The sequence below is a fragment of the Meleagris gallopavo genome, chromosome 23, assembly GCF_905368555.1.
Source record: "Meleagris gallopavo chromosome 23, MGAL_WU_HG_1.1, whole genome shotgun sequence".
NCBI classification, from domain to species: Eukaryota; Metazoa; Chordata; class Aves; order Galliformes; family Phasianidae; genus Meleagris; species Meleagris gallopavo.
The window spans coordinates 1,318,612-1,345,580 of record NC_139426.1 but is presented as its reverse complement, the minus strand read 5'-3'; the positions used below and the strand labels follow the sequence as shown (position 1 = coordinate 1,345,580).

Genomic DNA, 26,969 nt, shown 5'->3' with positions numbered 1-26,969 from the left:
TGTGGTCTCCAGAAGCCCAAGGCCCTCTTCAGACTGGAGTTTAGGAGGTGCTTACACACACATCACCCACAACTGTGCAGGGATGAATTCCTTCATCTGGGCTTTCATTCTGGGTGTCCTTACTGTTTGTCCTGGGTGCTTAACTCCATTAAGGGTAGATGCACAACTGTTTATTTAGACCTTTTTAACCTGACAGTTCCAATCAAGCTAATTCATCCGAGAGAGACCAACCATCCTTTTATTTATTTTAAACTATTTTACCAAGGTAACCCAATCCAAGTCATCTCCATATCTAGTTTACAAGAGAAGCCTTGGTGACAACATCTGTCCTGTGTAAAATGTCAAAAAAAGTAAAAATCATAAAGCTATCAGAATTGTTGTTCAGATGCACACACCAAAACGAGCTTCCAGCATCACTGCATACCCAGTGAAGATGAAAGGTCACAAGGAGATATTGGGGCCACGAAGGTCTTTGGCAGGCTGCAATATGCTCAGTGCAATTTGGGACCTGCCTATAGATACCTACAGATGCCTGGCAGGAGGTGGTAGAGCTGGTGGTGGGATGTGGCATTGCTGAGCACAGTGCTGTGGCTTTTGTCTTTCTCTTGTGCAGTTTGTTGGTAGGTTTTAGGTTGATGATATATTACTTTGGAAAACATGCACGTCTTCTGCACAAAATGGAGTGCTGTAGCAGACGATCTTAAACCATGCACAGGTTGAAGAACCTGTGGATGAAATGCTTGCTAGCGGGCCACAGCAGGCTGTCAGTTCCTGATGTAACTGATCAGATACATCAGCAGAAGGTTAAAAGAAAACAAAAAAAATGCTGCAAAATTCAGGATCTTGAGACTCAGAGGGGGGTTGTGTCGCACTCATCATTATTTGGATATTAAGCTGCACACATTTCTTGAACTGCACTGGGGGGATTTTACACCTTGCTCCTGAAGACCTATTTATTTGAAATGAAAATGTGAAGTACTTTTGTTATCCAACAAACCAGGGAAAGTCTGATATGGTTCCACTGTAAGAGGTTCACTTACACCAAAATGACAATTGTAGCACAACATTAGAAATCCTGCAGCAGTGTGAGTGAGATAAGTGGCTGTGAGTGTGACGGCCCTTTGTGGCCCACAGACAGAGGAAAGCTGAGCAGCTCCCATTGCTCAGATGCTTTGGCAGCACTTGATGGCTCGTCTTGATCCTCACTGATCCCACAAGCTCTTGTATTTCAGGAAGAGGTGGAAGCCTGTGGAATTTATTTGTCACTTGAGCTGGCGATGACCATCAGGAATGAAACCTGTGTAGTCCATTATTACTTGCCATTGTGTTGTGAGTTCTTGTTTAAATTCACTCCTGCACAGTGTGTGGTTTGAAGGGAATTTCATGCTGGTGGAATACTCCTTATCGACAGGCTGCAGAATAACATTTGCTGTGTGCACAGAGCAGGCGTGATGTGCATGGCAGGAGCTGCCCTGTGCCTCCCGGTTCAGCTGTGAGCTGCTAGGGCTGCCCCAGCTGTGCCCTGTGGGTAAAGCTGGCAGAAATGCAATGTCCCTACATCTGGGATGTCCAGCACCCCCTTGAGCCAAGCAACAGTGAAATCGTTGTTAATATCCCTTTGTTGCTAAAACTGCAAAATGGGTTCATATTGGAGTGGGAGAGAAAAACCTGCCCAATTGAACCTTCTGATTTCAACGAAACCTGCCAGAAATAAACCTAATGAAAAACATTGTCCACACGTTACAGAAGCCAAACAAACACACCTGAGCAAGCTCTTTAAATGTATTACGACTGAGACTTGTTGTACACAGAAATGAGCCACATCTGCTCTTGGTATTGCACTCACATCCATGTGAAAGGAAAGATTAAAACAAGATACCAACATAAAAATAGATTGATACAGGAGAAGTGAGTGGGAACTCCTGGAAAGAGATTGCTAGATAGTGACTGCTTGGAATTAGTCCAAACCCAATTGCAGCGCAGAGAAATTGGCTTTCTGTTGGACCATGTTTTCTGTAATGCAAACCAGTGTGTGCAGGGGGGATGCGATTGTCGTTACGGAGAGCTCCTGCCAGCATAGTAGCTCAGGCAGCGGGGGTGGCGTGCTACCTGCTGATGCTTTCCAGGACATCGATTCTGAAGCAGTTCTGCTGGGCTGTTGCTATCAGAGGATGTGAGTTTCTGAAGCACACTTTCCCACAGGGTGTTATCTTGGCAGTACAAGGTTAAGGTCCTTCCCGTCGTACTTCAGAGAAATGCCTCCACCTTCCTGCAGTCTTCAGGTTTCAGCCAGCACTGCCGCTCTTTGAGGATAAAGGAGGGGATTCGTGTTTCAAGGAGCAGGCAGAACAATTGGGAAAGCCACCCCCTGTTTCTGTTACAGCATAATCCCACCTGGGAGAACTGCTCGCTTCTACTTCAAAGCCCATCAGGTCAGAAGCCCCTCGGAAGGGAGCTGCTGCTGCACGGATCACACGCAGGGCTGTGCCGGGGCTTGGTATGGGAGCAGGCAGCTGCTCTGCAGGCAGGGCATCACCCTGGTCCTGCAAGTGGGGACATTGGGTCGCTTGTGGCCATGTAGGGAGCTCCAGCATGTTGGCTTAGGGTTATACAGCGGTAAAACCAACGATTTCGTTGAAAATGAGTTGTCACGTTGCTAAACCCTTACCTTCTCTTCGGATGCATGCAATAAGGGAGCTCTCTGTCCCCAGCCATTTGCTGCATGCCGCTGGATAAGGCTGCATTCCGTTGCAGAGGCAGCAGGTGCTGATGGTTGGGTAACTCAATCCAAATATCAATTGAAGCGCATCTTAAAAAACACAAGTTACACAAATGTAAAGGGGACTCCACAGAATGCAATTTTCTTCCTTTGGACCTGGAAAGCCTGGCGGTGTCTGTGGTTTTGTAAAAACTTCTCATGCTTTATTTATTTTTATTCCTCTGCTAGCCCTTGGGTAAAGATTACTTTCAAACAAGCTGGTTTACTGTTTGCATAAAGCAGGCTTAAATTCAGTTAGAAATAGATCATTTTTCAAGTAAAATTCCCCAGAAAATAATTACAAGTATTTGGAGGCATTGGGGAAATCATCAGAAAACTTTCTCTTTAAGGCCTGGTGACACCTGGCAATTAAAAATAAAAATCAATTTCTCATTGCAGACCTTCCTCCCTTTCCTTGGGGACAAATTAAACTGAGCTGCTGAAGTTTCAGGCATAGCTCTAAATCCAGCATCCTTTGCTTCTGGGTGGATTCTACATTCTACAAATTATTTCTTCCTGGGAAAGTGTCTCAGATTCGTATTAATGAGGATTCCATGTTTGTGGTTAGGAGAAATTTGGTCTTGTGGCTTAAGCAGCCTCAGGACTCTCATTACACACGAGAGGTTAATAATCTAAACTAGCAGTTAACTAGCTCTGGTCAGCGGAGCATTATTGCTTTTGGCTCATGCTGACTGAGCTTCTCTCTTGTCCTCTGCAGTGCCAGAGATGCAGGTGAGATGCAGCTGAGATGCAGGAGGCCGAGCAAGGGCCATCTGTATCAGTAGGAATACGTTCCTCTTTTGGGAAAGAGCTGGAAAGAAACAGTGCAGGTATTCCTGACATTGAGCAATTGCTGCTGAAACGAGAGGGCACTCACAAATTAGCTCTATCCTTCTGCACCCTGTGGAAACTTTAGTTTTAATTGCACAGACTCCAAGCAAATTAAAAAGAAGCAACCAAATCAGTTATCAGGCTGAGTTCCTACAGTATCCTGACAGCTGGAGGCCCCAGAGGCCTCTGCAGGGTCCGGAGGCTCTGCATCACCCCCTGCTTCAGCTGCAAGAAGTAAGGACAATTTTAATCTGCAAGTGGTCTTTGTGCAGTTACGGATCAAGCTCTGTTCCCAGTGGAGAAAATAGGGCACGATCAAATATTAGAAACTATGGTCCACTTTTCCCAATCTGTTTTATTTCAAGGATACAGTTTATTTAACACATTGTCTCTTGTTGGAGCATCAATTAGCTCAGAATATCTAGAAAATTACTAAATTTTGTCTGAGAACAAGTATATGAGAAACCCAGAATGCTATTCTGTAAAACCCAGCAGAAGCACAATGTGCCTGGAGAGACGTGTCTGAAAGCTTTCATTGAGACAGCACCATATGCTGCCCATGCCATGCCATGCCATGCCATCCCATGCCATCCCATCCCATCCCATCCCATCCCATCCCATCCCATCCCATCCCACCCCTGCTGCCAGCAGTCAGCACAATGCTGAGAAGTTCAGCCACACACTCCCAGTCTCCTTGCATTATTGGGTTGGTTACCCACTGGGTTCCATGACAGTGTGATGCTTCAGTGCCCACACTTTGCATGGGACTACAGTGCAGGAGGCTGTGCTGGGAGCTCCAGGGCAGCTCACAGAAGCAGAAGTGCCCAGGATGCACAGAACCTGCTGGCTGTGCTGCGTGGGCCCATCCTGGAGCCCTCTGTGTATCAGGGAAGCCGACTCCGCACTGGCAGCTCCCCTTGGGAAGAGGTGCCTGGGACTCCAGCCTAGCCATACATCTCTGTCAAAATCTCTATGAATAAATTAACCTTTTTAAAGATTAGTGCACCCTAATACCTCAGGGTTTTTTTCTTGTTTTTTTTAACAGAACAAATGCTAAAAATGCCTTGACAGACCTTGCTAGGTTTTGTGCTGTGGATCTTCTATGAAGGATTATGCTGGGAATAGTTTTAAAGGCACAGCCAAGTGGCTCAGAAGAGCACTGACTTGTGTCCTCCTTTGGAGCGGGGCATTAATCCGTGACAAAGCATACAATTATGAGCTGGAAATCTTCATTAGGGCAAATAATAGAAAAAGCTAATGAAAATCCTCATGCTTTTCCTTCTCAAACACCTCAAATTCCAACATCTCGCAGTGTTTCACTACTGTTAGTGCACCAGTGCAGAGAAATTATCTGACTTGAGCAACTTCGAAGACGTTGGTGGCCACAGATAGCTCCAAGTTCCAAATTAACCCGTGAGACGTTGGGTTCAGTCAGCATCCCAGCCTCTGGTTTGAAGCCTTCGGCCTCTTCATCTTCACTCCATCCCTTCCTGTGGCAGAAGGGCTGTGGGGTTGTGGACCTGCCCTGCTCCCTGCCACCGCGCGCGGAGCCGAGCTGAGCCTCTCCAGGCACTGGGCAGGGGGGGCCATTCCAGAGATGGCAGGGAGTGTTTTGGTTTTTGATCCTTTTGAGATGAATTATGGGGAGGAAGCTGTCTGCTATCAGAGGAATTAGTCAAATTCCTTGTCAGATGTGCAATCCCATTAAAAATGCATTATCTGTTTTCAAAGCTTAAGTATGGGTGTTGGTTGAGAGTCTTTAAAATATTATTGTAAACTTTCACTGAGAAAAAGTATTCCTGAGTCTTTCATGGAGGCTAATCCCACTTCAACTACCTTAAACCATCAGCTTCTGGGGTGGCCTTCCCAAGCAGTGCTAGGAGAGAGCATGCAATCGTTCTGGGAAAATCCTCCTGGAAGATGCGTGCATTTCTTTCACAACTTTGTTAGCAGCTCTCAGCATTCAGCTGATGTGTTCTCACAATGACTCTGTATCTGCATGCCTCCTCAAATTCTCCCTTTGTTTTTCTGTCTGGTGTCCAGAGTTCAAAAAACCAACTGCAGCCAGGTCAGAATGTGCCCTGCAGAGTAAATTCAGACTACTCAAATCTGCTTAAATGTACCTGCTTGTAAACTGAACAGTGAAAAGCAGGCTGGAGGAACCTCAGTCAAAACTTTGAAGTATGTAAGTGTGAAAGAAAGCCATTTTTTTTCTGCAAAGGATGAACAGGATGGCCAGAAGCAAGCAATGTTATTCACTTTTTGAATCACATTCCTTGGGATTCTCTTCTTAAATATATCTGCACTGATGGTACATGAACTCCTGTCTTTCAGTAACTCCTGGTTGCAGAATCACACACTCTTCCTAGTTTTTCTACTCATATTGATGGGATTTCCAGGAAAATCTCACAGGCTGTTGGTGTCTCTCACTACTTTCACAACCAGAACGTGCTCCTGGCTGGATTTCCAGTAGCCATGGCAGACCACAAGCAGTGTTTCCTGGCCAGCTGATGCCATTCTGTGGATTATTCACCCAGATTTTGCTCAGGTGAATTAATGGTGCATGAGAACAATGGCATTTGCACCACTTCTATTTGCAGCACAGCATTTCATTCTTACACTGAACAGATGAACTCATGAGCTCAACTTCAGAGCGAGGAGGGATGATTTACCATAGCCCAACTACTTTGTTCACCACTCAGTACAGTGTCTCTCATTCTGCACGGTCTCTTTAATCCTTTTCTCACTGCATCATCTGAGCACACAACTAAGAATTTGCTCATCAGTCTGTACAGTGAAACGATGGGTTTTAGTGATAAGAAGTTGGGTGCTCATCGTTTCAAAGGAAGGAAGCAACCTCAGGTGGCAGGGGACTCTGCTTGCAGTGACACGCACTGACACGCTTCGTGCTGCTTTGTTTTTCTGTTCCATGAGCAGAACTGGCAGAAAATAGGCAAATTCCTCTGCTCTGGCTGCAGGCTCTGGCACTGCACAGGCCCTGCGTTCCTGCCTGCTGCTCTGTTAGTTTCCATCTCACTGCCAGCGATGGTGCACAGCCTGGCACTTACCTACTGAAGTACCAATACTTATCAGTCGAATCGCCATTAGCTATCGTTGCCCATCCGCCTGTTAAAATATTTTTCAGATAACAAAGTATGAAGGCAGCACACACACATCATAAATATTTGGGAATATGCCTCATATTTGAAAGCCATTAAGGGGCTTTGATTTTGTTTTGGTGGTGGCTGTACTCCCTGGAGATGATCCTGGGACCTGCAAACAAATGCTGCAGATTGAGGTAAATGGTGCGGGAAGGTGAAAAGCAGCTCTGCTTCTGCTCTGGGCAATCCCTATGGGAATCCAGCCCGACATTTCTGACTGAGAGTTTCAGGACAGTTTCCCTCTCTCTTCTGATCAAAGAAGAGCACACGTGGTCCTTATGTCTCCAGCAGCCCTGTGCAGTGAGTACCGCCTGGTGCAGCTGCACTGCGGCTCATGTTAGTATTCTGAAGTAGAGATGGTGGTGGCACTTTAACATTTCCTTTGCTAGAATAGATTTATCTCAAAATTTTATGTTATTTCAACAAAGGAGAGTGTTTACCATAAATAGTGGGGCCTGCAGAAAGCCTGTTGCAGCCCTGTTCCTACTGGGAAGCAGCAGTACCTCAAGCCTGAACCAATTTAGGAGGGTATTGGCCATATGATTTTAATATTAACAAGCACAGCAAGTTTGTGAGTGGGTCGTTGGCCAGTTCCATAGAGAGGGGCACCTGCAATCGATCAACGCGGCTCATGCAACAAGGTGTCGATGCACAGGAGGAATAATAACACGTATCCGGTGTGTACAGGGATCACTCAGCTCGTGGGGAGGTGTGAACATGTAGGAGAAAAGAAAACATTATGGCGAAACATTTCTATTTGTTGGTTGGTCAGCACCCGAGTGACTGTCAGCGATGTGAGAGATGGGGGCAGGATGGGGGAGGCAGCAGGCAGGTGCAGCTGTGGCCCTTTGTGAAGCAGAAGGATTGCGATTGTGTGGAGATTGTGAAAGTCTAAATGCAAATGGTTTTAAAAACAGGCACGGCGAGCACAAGAACCAACCCAAGAGTTGGCAAAGGGATCTGGGTACTTGATTCCCTTGTTCTTAGGAGGCTCAGTGGATGGCCTACATCTTGGACACATCTCATGGTTGGCCATCGTGGCCACAGAGCTGGGAACAACCTCCTGGTTCAGCCTTCCCTGCAGGGTTAGGATGTGGTGGACTGTCACAGAGCGTTGGCTCTGCCTGAAGGGTCACAGGGCACCTCCTGATCTTTCCTTCCCCACTGACACATCTGGAGCTGCTATGTCCCACTTTGGCTGCTTTGTCCAACCTTCCCTCTGCTTTATTTAGCATGCTGCAAGTCCTGACTTAGCAGAATATGCATGCTCTAGTTCAAGTTGCCCATATGTGCTATTGGCAACATGTGCTAGCTTTATTGTGTTACTCGCATGCTTCTCTGCAGATCTGAAATAACACCGATCTTTTTTCTCCCTTCTGATGAAAAAAACCCTGAGCCTACGCTCGGCCTTGCCAGTCGCTGTTTCCTGTCACTTGCGATGGCCTCTTCCCAGGACGTAAGAAAATAACCTTGTGTATTTTTTACCAATGGTAATCTGTTGTTTTGGCATTCTGTGAATGACTGGTTTCAGGCGATCCTGTCAATATACCTTGCCAGCAGCCAGGTTTTGGATGTTTGCTTTGGGAACATTTTGTGGTTGAATGGCTGTGTTCCATTCCACATGTAAACATGGGCAAAAACTCATATTTAACAGTTCTAAACAGTTGGACACTGGTCAAAGAGGCTACCCTCCCCCTTCCCTTTAATGCATTGAAATTTTGCATAAAGTACAGTACAATTTAGTAGCTGGAATGTCCAGGTCCTGCCAAATGTATGATTTTGTTTTATTTTATTTTTAAAAATGCTTAGCACAAAGACTGAGCCTTTATTTGGAAGGAGATGTCAGGAAAGCAAAGCTTAATTGAATCTCAGACTGTACAATTGGAGTCATGTCTAAAAGGAAAGCTGTCTTTTCCCTCAGCATGCACTTGAACTGGAGGCCAGTTTCCACTCTCATCTGCATGAGTTTAAACCGCATAACTCTGCATGTGGCTGCGCCAGTGTTGCTTGGGATTAGAACTGGGTCCTCAGCTATTTCTAGCTTTGTTTTTACTTTCTTAGACCTGTGATTGATTACAAGTATGCCAGTCTGGTTTCTTGCCTTGGCCACTCAGAAGAGTCTGGCCCCAGCAGCAGGGCCTGGTGTGTGCTCAGCACTTTCACAGTCCACACCTGTGCTCCACACGGAGATCTCTGCGTCCCTTGAGAAACGTTTCCCTGTAGCGTAAGGAGCCTGTGGCAGCCCTTTGCCTATGGGCAGTTCAGTCTTGTGGGGACTTTCGAACCATCTGGTGAAGGCATCTTCTTTGGCTCCTCAGATGATGGAACCCGTTTTCCACACGGAGCCCCGTGTCACAGGGCTGGAGCCTGCTGCTGCACCACAGAGCTCTTACATCTCAGGTTCCCAGCACATGTCATAGCATGGCTTGGGTTGGAAGGGACCTTCCATTCCCCAGTCTGTCCATCAGGCTTTTGTTGCAAACTCTATTGCAGTTCTCGGGGAGGATGAAAAACATTCGAGAAGAGAGATCCCGCTAGGTCTGATGATGTGAGTGCTGTGCAGAGGGCTGTTTAAAGGGTGCTGAGGATAAAAAGGTCTTTGTTTGGAATCAAACTTAGCTGTGGTCAGAATGGAGAAGGAAGCGGGTCTTTTCCTGCCTCGTGGGAACGATGCAGAAGATGAACACGTTGGGCTCAGTGTGCTTGGGCTACATTGCCTTATATCCCACATCGTTTGGTCAGAACCAGCCCCATAAGCACTCACACTCCTCTTGCACACTCACTGATGGCCACAGAAGCACACTTGTACTGCTTCTGTCCTCACACACGTTTATGATGAACTGACATCCACTGTGTAACAAAACCCACCATTTCTGCAGCCATTTTAGCTCCAAGCATGCCATTTAAGACTCTGAAAATAGGGGCTTTTCTAGTAAGGGATCCAGGAACAGCACAGCCTTTCAGGCATTCGCAGTGTCAGGGCACCTCCTGGCTCACTGAATGTCCCCAGTGTATTCTATCATGCACGGTCTAAAGAGCACCAGAGACCTCTGGTAGCACTTGTTGGTGCTCCATGGATTGTCTGATCACATGGTGCTGGCATACTGCCTTATTTCCAGCTGCTAAATTGCATTCAAAGGCCATTTAAAATACTTTCCTAATAAAACTTGCCTATAAAAATAGTTACTATAGCTGCTGCAGGGATGTTCTAGGAGCTGGTCCAAAAGACAGTCCCTACTGAGATGAGATCCACTCCACTAAAAAAGCTGGGAAATGTCAGCCTTAGCAAAATTTCAGCAGAAATCAAGAGCAGCAGAGAAGTGGCAGGGGAAGTGTTAATCAAGCCATGTGCTTTCTTAGTTAATGCACAGTCAGTCCTGCAGCTGATGAGTAAGATAGAGAGCATGGCTTGGTGGGCAGTTTCTAAGCTGTTTAAATATGTTATAGCTTTGCTTATAAAGTAGAAGAGCTTGGATTAATTGGGTAAGTGGCACTTAGGAGACTGCAGGTTAGGAAGATGCAGAACGTGTTGCAATGCAGCTTGGGTGTTCACCTTCTTTTTTCTCATCAGATCTGTGGTTGCACTTTCCTTGTAGCTGTGGGGTTAGGACAAAGCCAATCAACTGCAGGTTTTATTGCCAGCGAGCTGAGACATGCAGCTGTTTCAATTCTTTGATCACGGAAGATAGCAGAGCAAGCAAACCCAGCGCTGATGCAAACTGCTTTTTATTTGAAAGCCCCTCGGTGCAGCTGCTGGGCTCCCTGGAGGTGGCAGGGGAGGGCTGGCAGCCGCTGGCAGTGCCTGCAGCAGGTATGCTCACAAACCTCCTGGCCAGGTGGGTCCCGTCCTCCTTTTGCTGTTTCATGCCAGTGCCCAGGAGTGCAAGGAGTGCACTTCTTAGGAGTGAGCTGCTCCGTACCCAGAAGAAGCTCTTGGAAGCTGGCATGTTTAGACTCAATTTGCCTTGTTTCCCTTCTCGTGGGCAGGAAGCATGTGTGTCCACCTCAGCCTTATCTCACCAGCTAGCTCCATGCTTTCACTTATCCTTCCGTTATCATTACTTCGTCAAGGCAAACCCTTCCAGGACTTTCTGACTCACATCCTGAAAACCTTTTTTTTTTCTTCTTAGAACTTTGGCCCAAGATAGAGAAATTTTTTTTTCTTCATATTTGGACATGCCTGGTGCATATGCCAGATACTACAAATAGCCCAATCTCTCTCCCCTTTGTCAGCTAGCATCTGGACTTTTTCCTTCTGTGTCATTGCCATGTAGACATTGGCTGGACTCTGCTGCATAATGGGTAAGAGCAAAAGAAAGGAGTGTCAGGGAGCCAGTCCCACCGTGCAGCTTGTTTCAGGGCTGGATGCTGTCTTGTGTTTTGCAATGGGAATTTAAGGGCTAGCATTAAGGAACTCTTTATTTCAAGACCTAAGCCCATAGTGATGATGTAAGTAGTGGGACTGGTAGTTCTGAGGAGCAGAAGAGAACCTTCCCCCTAACAGCAGATTCCCACATTGAGCCACAGATTGATGTCAAACACCCCCCACCATCTGCCTGCCCCCAGAACCAGCACCTTGTGCTGCAGTGGAAGCAGTGCCTGGGACCTTCTGGGTCGATGCTGAAATAATGAAAGAGATGGAGCAAAACAATATGTGGGTTCTGCATCCTTGGAATGGTCTTCGGTGCTCTACCTGCAGATGGAAAGTATCTCACCCAGGGATGTTAAAACGTTGATTGCCAGTGTCTGATACTGCTTTGTCTCCTTCTTTAGTTTATTAATCTTAAAAAACATAATGTTGCATAAGTGGTCTTTTTTTATTTTCATTTCTAAATGAAAGCTGTAACATGGAAAGTGTGGGGACTTTTTTTTTTTTTAAGTGAATTTTAAATAAAATATAAGAACGACTTTCAAGCTTGTCTAATTCAGGTGCAGACATTTGGAATACTTATCCATTCTGTCTTGATTTTTCATTTTCCATAAGCGTCATGGCATCACTTGTAATTCACATCTTCACTATGCATTACAGGAGTGTGATACCTCAGACTTGTGAGACTGTTACCTCAATAAAGGCTGTGGATGGCTGATCTGACCTCAAGTATCAAAATTAAGAGCAAAATCACTTCAATCAAGATGACACTTTTTAAGCACAATATGTGCTGGAAACACCAGTCAGCTCTTAAGTATCTCTGTGCTTTCCCTCGTGTCTTTCAGTGCAATCAACATTTGGGGCCCTTAGGATTTTACAAGAGCTGAGCACCGAGTTGCCCATACTGGCTTCAGTGGCACTCAGCTTGCGTGGAAGTGAGAGCAGATGGTTAGGAGCCCCTCTGCAGGTTTGTCCTCCCAGTCCAGGAATGAACCCTGTATGTGTTCTTGTCCTGACATCCCTATAACAGTCTTTGCCAGTAGGTGGGGTTCCAATCCTATTAAAAAAACCTGGGAAGCTTGTCTATAAACGCTCGCTGCTCTTGCACTTACATGCACAAGCTGGCCACATCTGGAAATGTTTGATTTGATATAGTGTCGTTTTACATTGCAGAAATGAGCGTAAGCGGTTTTTTAACCCACCAAGTGAGAAATGTGATCTGGGTTTTACTACCGACCCTTTAAATAAAAAACAGATCGCTTATTAAACCATTATCTATCAAGGATATGGAGAGAGTTAGAAATATCCCAGGATCAGAACCGAAATTGGAATGGACACATTGCTGTCTACTGTCCGATCCGAGCCGTGCAGGAGCAGGCTGAAATGCTTCGTGTGAGGAAAGGACCCAGCCCTAACCCTGCCCCTGTCTGCCTGCTGTGACCGCTGCCATTCAGGTACAGGGCACTGCTCGTAGGAAATCACTGAAACTCCTCATCGTGTGTAACTTGTTCTCAAGATTTGGATACTTCTTGTGCAGCAGTTGATCAGGGGATGCCGATGGGATCCTTACAGCAGCCAGCCTGCTCACAGCCGCATCCTCTGTGCAAGCAGAGACACTCAGTGGGCCAAACTCCTGGCCAGCAAAATAGAATTCAGAGATTCTGTGCTCTTACTTGCCAGCTTTGCCTCCTGTGCGTATCTTTGCTTGAAAAGGAATTGCAGCTAATGTGGAGCTCTTTGAGCTCCAGCTTAAGGGATGCGTGCTGGTGAGCACAACCCATTTGTTTGCACGTTCAGTTTGAGTGAACGCCGCTTCCGTGCTGATGCGGGCACATCCCTCTGGCTCTGATAGAGCCCACGTGAGCGAAACCAGAAGGATTTGAGTCCCTGTGAATTATGACAGTTGGCATCTGATATGAAACAAAGATCAGATCTGAGATGGATTTTTGCCATCATGTTGCATTTAAAAGCTCGTATTACTTTGGTTGTATTACATTGCATCACACTCGACCGAGTCAATGTGTCATAAAGCTGCCTAATGTAATTGTACACTGCATAAATGCAACAGAATGCCTTCAAAAAGTGATATTTCATGCTTGCTAGCTAACGCCTCGGCAAAGATTAAATCCATGAAAAGTAAGTATGTCCAATTGTTGGTTTGGATCAGCAAATAATTCATTACCCACATTATCTTTTTCGAAATGTCACTCTGTGTTGTAAATCACCAAGGCCCTGCCTAAAATGCCAAGACGGAGTTTTTTTTCAAAGAACAAATGAAATTTTAGGGCCAATTCAGGAGTGGGTTTCTCTTGCAGCAGCACTGCCCATCTCCAAAGGTGAGGTACCCACCTGGAGCATTGCCTTCCTCAGCTGGGGCACAGCTCCTCCATCCCAGCCCCTGGGCTGTGTCCATCCAGCAGCATGGGGTTCTGCCGTTCTGCTGCTACTATCAGCAGGAAGGGAAGAACATCTCAGCATCATTCAGACTCACGGTTTGTTGTTGGCAGGAATGTCCAGGAGCCACATTTGCTGCAGACAAAGCAGGATTTATTTCCTGCATTAGTTAATGGCACTTCCTTTCCCCAGCCAGCATTGGGACTGGAGGGTACAAATCTCAAACAGAGCAGCAAAACTCTAGTAACATTTTAACAGGATTTATTAACTTTATTTGCTTGAATAAACATTGGGATCCTCAAGCACTTTTAATTCTGAAGATTAACAAAGAAGATGATTGCCTGACGCTAGGCTTTCAGCATCCTGTGGGCACCATTCTCAAGTTCCTTTACACATCTCAACCCAGATCATCTATTGGGTCCCACAAAGGACACCAGCCCCAAAGTGCACACCTGTATTGCTGAGTGACAAAGCTCGTGGGTAACGCAGTATTTCCACAGCTGGTTTGTGGCTGCTCACTGTCTCATAGGTTCAAAAGATTCCACACGCCCATAAATCTCCATGCCATCAATGTACAGTGGTACAAATTTGCAAGATATTTGTACAACACAAATACAAATTTTATGAGTAATATTTTTATCACGCAGAGAGGAAAACAGCACACACCTTAAATGTAAGCATCAATTTGGATGAAGTAATATTGGAATTCGTGTACATACATAAAATTTTATAGCTATTATTTAATGCTTGTTACACCTCAGTTCCTATCTGCGCATGGAACTTGTTTGCTCTTTATGTTCCTATGCGTACTTTACATTCAGTTTCTGACATCTCTCTAGAGCTATTTGCCTACCCAGGTAATGAGCTGTTTCACATTTGGTGCCAATTAGGAGACATTCCAGGCTACTGATACAGTTACAAATGTTGATTCTCAGAAATGTGTGAAATGTGTGGACCAGATTCTGATCCATTCATTCTAAAGCACAGCAACACCAATAACTTCAGATGAGTCATTCTTGATTTATGGATATGATTTGTACACAATAAAAGAGCCTGGCCCTGGCTATTTCCCTGCTGCAGTGGTGTTTGCTTTGGGGGGCTCATTACACCACAGGCTGCTGCTTGCGTAGGGTTGACTGTGAGCTCATGGACCAAATGCACACCTGAAGGTATCCAAGTATTTATGAGAAAGGATTGGGCTTGGAGCATGGGGCTCATAGTTCACCTTCCTACCTGGACTGATCATAGGCAAACTGCTGAACCTATCTATTCCATTTCTGCAACAGATACAATTTTTGTCTTTACAAAACTCACAGCGATTGCCCAGTAATTCTGATTTTTGGAACAATGCAAATGTCTTGGTTGAAACTTTTCCATTTTGAACAATGTTTTTATGCTTCTATTGAAAGAAATCAACAGACTGCTTGTGAAAAAAAACACTTCCAATTCCATATGGAAAATGACTGAAGGGGATGTACAAATGTAAGATTGCCTGCTGAAACATTAACAGATTTGTCACACTGTTAGACTCAGAGCCCTACAAAGATGAGAAGAAAGCGATTCTGTGTGCAGTTGGAACTCCTCGCTGTCTGCAGGCTGTGCAGAATGCTCAGCAATGGTGTTCTTGTGCCTTCCCAGTCCTGTGGTGCTTATTTGCTACTGAAAAGTTAAGGACATATACTGTGTCTAGATGTTATAACGAGGAAAAAACAGGGAAATCAGTGCATTTTGGAGCATACCCCACTGCATATGCATGACTAAAGATACATAACTTCCATGCTGAAGCTGTACTTTGATCTCAGGGTATTCCCTTTTAATTTGTTTTGTTAGCTTTTATCCCAAAATCTTTCTGCCTGGAAACTGGAGTTTTCTGCACACACTGTAGTCCATGTGTGCAGCATGGGCCAAAATGGGTGAAGGCTGAAATCCACATCCTGCAGAGCTGTCCTTTGGTTTTGGGTGTTACTTTTTCTTTCTTTGTGAGGCGTTCCAGTTCTGATCCTATCTGCTAATATCAGAGTTTGAGTCCCAACTTTTCCTTGTTAGCACAGAGAAATCATAAGCTCGTAGTGAGTGATAGCCAGTGGGCCTGGGATTGATTACAAACAAAAATCCTAGATAAGATCATAAATTTAACCCATCCCTGTGATGTGATCGTATCGGGATTCGAGTACGTCTAAAAAGTTGTTTCCGATTTTCAGCCACTTCATCTGGTTTCCATCCATCCCAGCTGGGAGCAAAGTGCTCTCCTAGTGGACTCTAATCCATGCCAGCCTGACTTGGAAGAAGCCCTTGTTTCTGTTGTTATTGTATTATAAAAGTGGATAGAAATGATTTAGACAAGATGGCCATTTCAAGGAGGATCAGTTCAAAACTGCTGAGATAAAGCCGACGGGATAACAAGGAAGCAGGGCTGCCTCCCCACCTCGTTACTCGCCTTCCCCTTCCTTTCCTGAAGTGTAGATGCATTTAATCAAATTCAAACCGGTGGTTTTAACAGCCTGAAAGTAATGGAGAACTACTAGAGATAAAGCCAGCGCTCCATTAAGAAGAGCAACCGAAGCAACACATGGCCAGGCTCAGCAAAACCCAGCACTGCAGCGCTCAGTGCGTGCTGCGTCACTTTGGGAAGAGACATTTGCTCAGATATTGGGCATCTGGGGAAAAGATATTTGCCTCCCTGCTGGCACTGCTGTCAGTCTGTCTGTGTGTGTATCGTACCTCCGAGCTGCTGCTTCCCCTGCTGTAAGGTCCTGGTCCTGCTGTCTGCAAGCAGGCTGCTCCCTGCTCCTTCCAGCCCATGCTCTCCCATCCATCCCTCGCCCCTGGTACCAGGTGATTTAATGTTACTGTGGCTTTAACGGCCTCCTCGCTGCTCTGGCTACACAGTAGTTGTCTCCTGTGTGACTGTGCCTGGGAAAATCTATTACTGGAGTGCCATTAATCTGAGGCTGCCGCCTCTGGCACTTTCTGACTCTTCTATTTAATGGGCCTCTGCTTCCGGAGCTCTGGAGACATGCTGTTTTCCTCTCTTGATCAGCTTTGTTTAATTATCAAAATATTTGATGCAGAAAATTGACATTAGTTGTGAAGGTTTCTGCCTTCCTCTTCCTCGCAGGCTCCCTCCCTGCTTTGTGGTGACATTGAGATCTTCCACACCTACCACCTTCACCTTAAAGTAGAAAACCGTGTGAGCAATCATTTGCTTGGCCGGGCAGTGAGGGCTGAGCACGGGGCTGAGGCTGTCCCTGCTGGGCACTGGGGATGCTCTGGGGATGCAGGGGCACAGGGAGCCCTGCACCTGTTCCAGGCTGAGAGCATCAGCAAGGGAGAGAGGCTCTGCAGGGCTCAGCATCGCCTGCATCCCGTGGGAGCTGAGCCTCCCACTCCTGCTCCTGTCTTTAAAGCAGCAACCTGGAGGCACTGCAGGTGCTTCGGTGCACTTTGCTTAGCACTGACCTCACTGCCAACTTGGGGGTCTTCGCATAGAGGGAACACTGAGACCTCATTAGCAGGAAAAAAGACTGCTGGGGAGGAGACAAACTCAAAGAAGGTCTTAGCACTGGATGTCCTTAGCTGCTGGAATGACCACCAAAGGGAAGCGGGAGTTTTTCTGTGCTTGAAATCTCTAAATAGAGAGACTGGATGCTACTCTGGTAACTATACTCTTCCCAAGCATAATGTGATGAAGTTTAGTGTAGGATAAAAGGTGTAAATGTGCTCTTGTTGTGGTCTGTATTTTGTGCTGGGCTTTGAGTCTCTGCCGTGCTCTTCCCAGCACTGCTCCTTGCGGAGGGAAAGGACTCTACTGAGGCTCTGAAATTTGTGTCCTCTTTTTTATCCCCCTTCTTTCTGCTGCCTCTCTGTAAAATGCAACGAAGTGTGAATTACTGAGAGTTGGGGCTACTGGGAGGCAAAGCAGGGGAGCTGTTTGTGTAACCCCAAAAGGCACGAGTGCCATGGCTGTGTTCTCTCCTCATACTTGTGCCTGTCTGCTCTGCAGGACTCAGTCCCTTACTACAAACATTTACTGCTCTCTCTGTCTCCACTCTGTGTGCTGTACTTCCTTCACAAGGCATAGGCAGGCTGTAAGGAAAGTGGGGAAAGTGCAGATGGGGCCCATAAAAGTTACCCAGTGCACTACTGGGGTGGCTTCCAACGAGTAAATCGCTTCCCAGCATTAGTTATCCTCATTTACCAGCAACACCTTGGATGCTGCTGTCATGATCAAAGTGAGAATAATTGGTGCTTGGTGTTTGTATGGTTTATTTGGGGTCTCGCTACATATATAAATATTTTCTATTCCATTTAATAATGAGTAACCAAAATGCTCTGGGCTCAGGTTTGTTAGCAAACTTTACATGAAAGCTCCCACACTTTCTTAAATAAAGGATCAGATTGATGATTCATGAGGAGCCTGACCAGTTTCACTTGCTAGTCCAGGGCTGCATAATTAAAAACAAAACCAAACACCAAAAAAAAAAGGAAAAAAAAAGACAAATCTATGGCTTCTTTTTTTTCCCTCCTGTTTACACGATTTGTTCTTTCATGGTTTAACTTTTTCAGCCTTTCACTTGCATTTTTTTTATATTAGGGATATTTCTGGTGATGTCAGTGAAGTTACCTATGTGCAACTCTGGAGTGATCCACTGCAGGCAGCTGTGGAGCTCTCTGGTGAGTAATGAGCGCGCTGCAGATATAATTAGATTCAAATTCTCGTTGTGAATATTCACTGTTAAAAGATCAGTTATCAGTTACCAGTCTCCATGCTGTTTGATACTCAGAAATACAAAGCTGGCTTAATAATATGTGCTCATTGCATCACAGATATAAGGAAAGGAGGATCTCTAGCTTCATTTATACTGCAAATGAAAACAATCAGAAAGATACAAACCACCAAGGTGCAAAATGAGGTTTCCAATTCATAAGCACAAGCCACCAGGAGTTAAAACCTCTTGGTTTCTTCCCATGGTGCCCCAGGCAGTAGTTTTCATATATATTTCTCCATGGTCAGAAGTCAGAGCAGACCACTGCTATGTAAGACCTTGACTTTTTTTCCCTGACAGTTACAATTATTACAGCCCGGGGGACTCATTTTCTCAGTCTGGCCACCCGCTGACCTAGCCTGCAACCAGAATACACTTTAAAACAAACAAACAACAGCTCTGCTCCCCTCTCTTTGCTTCTCCTCCCCCAGCTCTGGAATATTTTTACACCGCACCCCTTGCAAAAGGATATTAGCCACTATTGCTGAAGGCACAATCACATTATCAGCACCATTCTCTCTCTCTTTCTCCCTCTCCTCCCCCCAAAGATAAATTTTTTATGTTGCTATTTTCTTCTCTTTTGTATTTGGCATTCGATATTTACTTGATAAACTGCAGAGCTGCTACTAAATGGGCCCTGATACAACTTAATAAATACATAACAGCATCCAGACTGCACTGTATTACATTGCTGTGTCCTGGGCTGCTAAGGATCCTTGGAGATAATGTCAGCTAAATAAAAGTTATGCCTTAGCACGGGGAAAAAAATATACTTATTTATTCTTGATAATTACTTATGCATTAAATGACTGCCTCTGCTGTTGAAATGAGCTGCCTGGTATTCCTGGCTTTCCCAGTCTGTCTTTCTGAAGTGCACACATGCGCTGTGTTTCTCCCTCGCATGCACAGAGCCTTGCTGTGCTGAGCATCTATTCTTCTCTGGATGAATACGTAAGCAATGCACAACTAACACATTTTTACCCAGAGATTTTCCACTGTTCTAGCCAGGAAATGTCCACAAGCAAAACCCTGACATCTGTAGGTTAAACTTTTAGAAAGAAGTCTGTGTTTGGGTGCAGTGCTGAACTGAGGAGCAATTCAGTATGTGAGTGTGGCAAGATCCAAACACGGGGGCTGGGCCTCACTACAGAAAGATATGAAAGTAAGGAGATACAGTAAAAAGATCAAAGCTGACATGGGGGGAACTCGCTTTCCTCTAGAAAGCACAAACTTTTCTCTGTTTTTCTGTTCCATTGTCATATTATAATACGTCTTTTATCACCAAGCTTTTAGCATCTTTAGATTCTTTTTTTCTTTTTTTTCTTCTTCTTTTTTTTTTTTAATACAAAGAACAATTTAAAGCAGGTAATTGCTAATCACCTAATGCACAAAATATTACTCCCACATTTGCAAGCACTTCTCAGCTGTGGTTGAGTGATAGGAACCACCACTCAGTATCCCAGAGAAGCACGTGTGTTTCTGAGATGACCTCTTTTCCCTGTGATAAGATGGGTGGAGAGGATGCATGCTTGCTTAAACACAGACACTATAGAGGTGCATTCAGGAGTCTTTCCTATAACCTCCTCTCCACTTTCCTTTTCTAAAATGGCTGGATTTTCTTTACTGGAGTCTTTTCCAACTGAGTTCTAATTGCTGAAACCAGCAGCATAAAATACCATCAACCAAAATGAAGTGCAGCAGACTCCCACAAGCTGCAAAAACTTTGCAACACAAAGCCACTTCACAAAGAGTTTAGCTCTATAGAAACCACAGTGAATGCTATGAAGAATCCCAGAAAACTTTGCACGATGCTTCAAAATGCACCACAGGGATCCAGTGCTTGTTACCTCCTGACACCATCTTTCTGTAAGGGAAAAAGCACAGAGCGATTACCCCGGGCTCTGCGCATTCAGTGCTACTATTGCAACGTTTCACATCTCACAAAGAAGCCAACAAGGACCTTTGATTGTCCCCGCTGAAGCTCCCGGTAAGGAGCAGGTCACTTCTCTCCAGCCCTCTGAGCTGGATGTGTGGGCACTGGTGTGCCCACTTGACAGGTGACTGGTGTACCAGACGGGGCTGTCAGTGCTGCTGGGGGTTATCTGCATTTAGCTGCAGGCAGGAACTGAACCACAATGAGCATTAGAAAAGCTCACTGTTCCTCGTTTGTTTAGAGACAAGCCATCTCAAACTTGTTTGAAGCCTTTTTTATTGAATTCACACTCTTGTGCCAAGCACTGAAAGATTTACTTTGGCTATTGCTGTAAGATGGAAAGCATATGAATGCGTGGCTGTCTGCCAGCCATGGGTGAGCAGTGAAAGGTCTGCCACAATGGCCGGTTACATGGAACAAATGTGAATGCACCGGGCAGACGTGACTAAAGAAAGGCCCTGGCGTTCAAAGAGCTGCGTGAGGCTTCATCCAGTGACTGAGGGAGGGTCAAGAGATAACACGGCCAACCTGCAGGGTTTTCTGCTGCAGGTATGTCTGCGTGCCGCCTGCGGGAGCAGCTGCCCGGCTCTCCTTGCAGCTCCTGCAGATGCCATCTGCAAAGGCAAAGGCCCACTTGGGCTCTCCCAGAGCAGGGTGCCCCAGTCGCTGCTGTGTGCTCCTTGCAGATGTTGCCATAATTTTGTTGTGGTACAATTTGACGTACGACTCCCCGCTGCATCCGAAAGGGGCACATTATCTCAATTAATGTTTCACAGCGAACGTGGCACTGATAGTATTCATGGGACTAAGGACTATTACCATTCGCATGGTGACTAGAACAAGAATTATGACTACGTGTGTTTTCTGCTGCAAGATTTGCCCTCGGGCTCTTTTCTTTTTTTTTTTCCTTGTGACAATGTTCCCTTTTTCTTCCTCCTTCTGTTTTGATTTCTACTTAAAGTTTTATGGCTCTGTCCCCTCCAGGGTGCTATTATCTTGTATGCTAATAGGGCTATGCATATTCTATTAGCGTTGTCAGTGTGAGATAAGAGGCACATTCTGTAAGGAGCACTCAGGGGGTAATAATCACAGCAAGGGGTCTCAATGTTAGTACATTATCAGTCATCTTCACATTTCAGTGGAGCCTGTTTATGCACCTCTTCAGCTGCGCAACTCAGACACTGAAAATTGCTGAATGTTTACGGAAACTGTTGTAGGGGAACATAATGAGATTTGAGATTGACTTGATAAAGGAGCCTTCTCCCTTGTTGCTTCCAGATACAAGATGTTTGGAACTGTATGCAGTAAGTAGGATAATACGTTATATGGCAGTTAGCGGCTAAAAACAGGCTCGGGTCTGTATTTCAAGCAGTAGAGCAGGCTATCAGGAAAAGAATTCAAAAGGGTTTCACACCATCACTGTTTCTTCAGAAATTTTTCTTTCTCACTTTTCCAAGTGGTAACACAGAAATGGTTACGCATCAGTTGGAAGACTGACAATTTGTACACCCTGTAGTTTGAACTTGAAGAATTGTCAGAAGGCTCACAGAACGTGAAGGGCAAATGAGTGACCACTGACTGTACTTTGTTAGTTAGGTATCATCCCTTGGTACATGAAATAGTTGTCCCGCTGATGCTGCGGGCTGGCAAAGCAGGTTTCTGCTGCTGGAAGTGCCTGTTGTTTCTCCAGTCTGCTTGTCATAAATTTGGTGCCTTTTTGCAGACCACAGGAATAGAACCTGATGAGGAACAACACAAAATACTGGGGTGAGGAACTGCTCATGCATTCAGAACGGAGGAACAGACAGTTCCTGGAGACAGACAGGGAACTTTTACAATAAAACTTTTCCTTTCTGCAAATAGAAAACTAAACATCCTGTCACGGGCAAAGCCTTTAGGAGAGCCTTAAAATGTTGCTCAGTATAAATATGCAAGTTCCTAAGTGCAGAGATGCCTAGCTAATTCCTGGGAAGCTGCAGCTATATGCTGGCTACAGCTGAACAATCATAACAAGGAGGAAAGGGCTATGTTTTGGATCACTTCTGTAGTACTTAAGATTACACATGGATATGAACACTCCTTACTTTAAAAATATTTGTCCTTGACATTTCCAGACACATGGCTCACACCAAATGTATGCAGCTCCATCTCCTGAGGGTCTTGAGATTAAAACCCCTGCTTTCTCACCTTGTGATCTGGCATTAATAGCTGATAGAAAAATCACATACATGACTGACATCTTCCTAGAAATGTGAGACTGTGGAATTAATGAATGCCATGCTGGAAAGCAGGGGTCAGTTTGGAAATAGGATTTCTGTTGCCAGCCATCTAGTCATAAACTGGACAATCTGCCGCTCATTTTTTTTCTTCAGCATTGAGGAAAATTGGTCTGGAGAATAAAGCAGTCAGAAAATAAGTAGCTGTGTTTCCTTGGCCACTGGAGGTTGATGGACTTTTATGGCTTGTGGAAATCGGGCTGACTTCTGTTTTACAGAAGAGATGTTAGCGCGTTCTTTGTGACTGCTGTGTGCTTTATCCCGATGGTATCTGCAGGAAAAAATCTGCAGATCTGCAAAGCTGAGGCTTCTATAGGCTCAGGTTGCTCAAGGAACTGCTGGGCAGGCACTGTGAGCCCCAGGGGAAAGGGTATCCCTGCCCTGCATGGGGAGAGGAGGCATTTCCAGCCCCAAAGGGCAGCAGCTGATAGAGCTGGAGAGAATGGGCCATGGAAAAGTCTGTTCTGTATGATTTTAAATGATTGCCTCAATGAAAAAATTGCACTTTTCTAGAAAGCAGAAAGTTTCATCACAGAAAGAATGTATTTTGCTCGTTTTTAGCACGCACCCGAAACTTGGAATCATGTGTTCTGTGGGAGACCTATTTCTTTTTTTCCTTTTACTTTCTTTCCATGTTTCTGTTCTCTGCCTTCATTCAAAAGCAAATGAAAAAATAGATAAAAAGGAGCTGGGAGAGAGGGTTGGAGAGGAAAATCTTTTGGTTACGCTTTGTTCCTGCTAAAAAATAGGAATATCTGATTAAAAAAAAACAAACCATCATCACCAGTTGTGCAAACACTCCATTTGAGAGTGACACACCATTCCTCACTGCTCTGCTGAGGTGGCTCTCGCTGCCTCTTGGCTCTGCTGCAATCATTACTGCTGCTTCTGGTGCACCGCAGGGAAACTGCAGAACTGAGCGTCCACTGAGCCAGGAAACGAATGCAGAAAGGGAAAGAACTGCATGTCTTCTTTTGCTGCTCCTTCTGCATCTCAACAGGAAAAAAAGAAACGCCATTGTGAAATCCCTCTAAGTGTCTTCCTGACTACAGGTGTGATCAAAGGAAGGTTTAGTTTCGTCAATGAAGTCTGCACTCAGCTGATGCAATCATTGTAAATAATTTGCTTAATAAAAAGTCATAATATCAGCGTTTATTAAAAGAATAAAACAGGGAAAGATATGAAGACATCTATGTGATGCATTCTGGGGGTTCATTATTGTTTCAGGGCAACCTTTGGAAGAACAACTCCTAGTGCACTGTGCGTGCCTCCGTCTGGGGGCTCTGTATGGGAGAGCTGGACAGGCGCTGCGCTCCCCTTGTGCTGCAGGCAGCCCTGCTGAGCTCTGTGACTCCTGGCAGCTGCCCTGGAGCTGGGCAGAGCTGTGGGCTGGGAGAGGAAAGGGACCCACAGCCACTGGTGTGTCTGAGAGCCATCCCATGTTGATCAGTGAGCGTCTGAACGCTGCGCGGGGAGAAATGTGGAAGCAATTACTTTAAGAGCCGTCTTTTGGGCAATTCCCAAAGAGACATCAGACCCTGTATTTATGAAGCCTATTGCATCGGGCCCTAATGAAGCAATTAAGCAAAGGGTCCTCTGTGTTTGATCTAAATGTGGTAATTTTTACAAAAACATCGCCGAGTGATAGATACCCATAACTCAGAGTCCTTAATTGTACTTAATTTGTTTGGAATACGAATGTGCATTTAATTAAGCTGGGGCTTTGCCCACATGTTTAAAGAAGGGCTGTCAAGGAAAATTAAGACCCAGTTTGTTTTCAAAGTTACTGGTTTTTATCAGGGCAGGACAGCGATCTTCGAACAGAAGGTTACAGATAATTAGGCAGAGACCTCAAGCCAAAAAAAAAAAGCAGAGACACTGTACAGCTGAGAAAGCAGGAAGAAAAACTCCTTGATGAAGAAACATAAGAATCGGCTGTTCACATAGTAAAGTCATGCATGGCTAGGATTTGGTAAATGTGACCTGCTGCTCAAAATGTGTTTTGCGTTCTTAGACTTCAGCAGTGTGGATGAAGCCTGGCTGCGCTCTGTGGCCGAGCAGATGGCTCCAGCACCAGAATTCCTGCTGCTCTTAAGGAGCACTGGGAACTGATGGCATCTCTGTCAAATGACAGTAAAGCAAAAATGACAAAAAGCATTTTTCTTGCTCACTCAAATTTGCTGAATCTAAAGCACTGGCTTTGAAAGCTGGCTTTAAAGTTGTCTCTGCCAATCATGGAAATGGAGGAGATGTTTTTCATCCTTCTGGGGAGCGTATTAGTCTGATGAGAGGAAAGGGAGTTTACTCCTGGATCCCTCGTGCTTTTAATGTGCTGATACTTCTATGGAAAGCAGCAGAATGCACTTTGTTACACAAGCAACAATATTTCAGTGTAAGTGACAAAAGTGGAGGAAAGTGTGTAAATAAAACTGTTGAAGCATCTGGGGATTTAAATCTTTTTTTTTTTTTTTCCCCTTTATTTAGTGGAAAAATAAAGAATGAAAAATGAATAATGCTTCCACACTTGTGAAGAAGAGAAAAATTTAGATTCTGAAGAATTCATTCCTCAGCACAGCGGAGCCCACGTGTGTGACTGCGAGCTCCAATTCCTGCGGCTCCTGCAGGAATCACGCGCTGGTTATCAGCTTCTCAACGCTGTCATTTTTAATGTCATGGGGAAGCATTCATGTCAAGAGATTCTTATTGTGGAAAATAGTTTTCTTGGTGTTATCTTGCAGTCTAAATAGGTTAGAGGGCCGACAAAGAACGCTGTGAACACGGTGCTGGTGAGCAGTGAAGGACGTCACGGAGCGAGCTGTCTGCAGCACGATGGTGCATCTGCAACAGCTGGAAACTGAACCCACATTGCCTGCACTGTCTGAACTGCCAAAGTCACACTGGAGTGCTCTGAAAGCAGGGGCAGCACTCCTGGATGACGGATCACAAAACGTGGAGAGTCAGGAGAGTTTGTAGAGGTGCACCCATGGTGGATGGCGTTATCTCCTGCTTCGGAATCTGCCTTTAAGTGACGAGCTGCTAAATGAAGCTGGCATCTCCCTGGGAGATGGTACCTGGCCCTCTCTGCTTGGGTGGCTCCGTTTAAAAGTTGGCAGAATACCCAGAACAGCATCAGAATTAATTTAGTATAAAATTAGTTGACTTAAAGTAAACAGAATAAAATAAAATAAATCCTATGGTATTAAAGCCCTCTTGGCTGGACTGCTGCATGCCTAGCACAGATTTATGGCCTGCTGTTGGTAGAACTTTGACAAGACTGTGCCGTGCACGAGAACCCTGCAAGGTCTGCTCCAGGGAGCACCCAGCAGCACAGGCATGGGGAGGTTTGGAGGTGCTCCATGATAAGATGCTGGAGGGGAAGATGCTGTGGGAGAGCAAGAAAGGGCTCAATGGGAACAGGGAGGCAAAGCAAAGGCAAGGAGGTGCTGATCCAGCGTGCCACAGCAATGCCAGCCACTCCGAGCAGGTCTCTCATTCTGATGTATCTGCTAAGCACATTGAGCCAGCTTGCACATGCGAGGCCAAAACACAATCCTTCTCATGGTAAATGGGAATGTCAGCTGCTTTGCTCTCTTACTGGTGTTTAAAATTTTTGCAGCAAATAACAGAAAATTTGAAAGGACATCAGAAATGGATTTACAGGACTCCAGGGAAATCAAATGTTTCCTGTTCCAACAGCTTCTTTATCATAACTTGCTTTCTCAGTCTCTGAATGATGTTCTATTAATCCTGGTGTGCAGTGATTACTATTAAATGCAGAGCTGGGTTGAACCTCAATTTGTGAAATAACCTTTTCTCTGTTTTCTCTAAGTCCAGCATGGTAAATTTTGGATACAGGTCTACTGACCAAGTGGATAATTGTGTTCCAATGCATCCTGTGAATAATGCAGATAAAAAACCTTAAGTGAATAATTCATTTTGCCTCCAATCAGTTTGAATTAGTCTATTCATGTATGTATCCTTTCCAGTCTGCCTGTCTCTGTGCATGCATGTATTTACATAGCAATGTTGTAATTCTCAGGTACTCAAATATCAGATAGCTGTTACTTGGTGCATATGTTCCTGACTATTCTGTGCAGTTGCATATGTAAAAGTCAGCATTATATATTGTACCGTACGAAACATGACACATCACATTTGCTGCTGTGTTGGCTAAGATTAATACTGAAAAACCTTCAAATGCAGGCAGATCTTTTTGGCCTGCCAGTGGATTACAGAATAAATCTTTTGGGCTCTTCTGTGTTCAGATGCAAGTTTTCAGCTGTGGTGTATGTTGTCAAAGGTACCTTACTTTTACCCTGGCAGCAGCTAATGGGTCCTTCTAGGTCAAGCACAGCCTATGAGCAGGAGGAAGCACTTGGCTTTGGAGGTGGGGTTCCTGGAGGGGTATGGATAGCACTGAAATGGCCTGTGCGTCACTGATACCTGCCTGCAGCTCAGGAGCCTTCATCTGAAAAGCAGAG

At 45.1% G+C, this 26,969-nt stretch overlaps 1 long non-coding RNA gene across 1 annotated transcript in view; it reads left to right on the top strand.

The window, feature by feature from the left end:
• The window catches only part of LOC146542878 (uncharacterized), a 48,341-nt gene extending 22,058 nt beyond the window's left edge, over positions 1 to 26,283 (top strand). Inside the window, exons 2-3 of the long non-coding RNA XR_014887848.1 lie at positions 18,108 to 18,187; positions 24,973 to 26,283. This is a non-coding gene — a long non-coding RNA (uncharacterized LOC146542878). The remainder of the gene's footprint in view (positions 1 to 18,107; positions 18,188 to 24,972) is intronic.
• Positions 26,284 to 26,969: the final 686 nt, after the last annotated feature.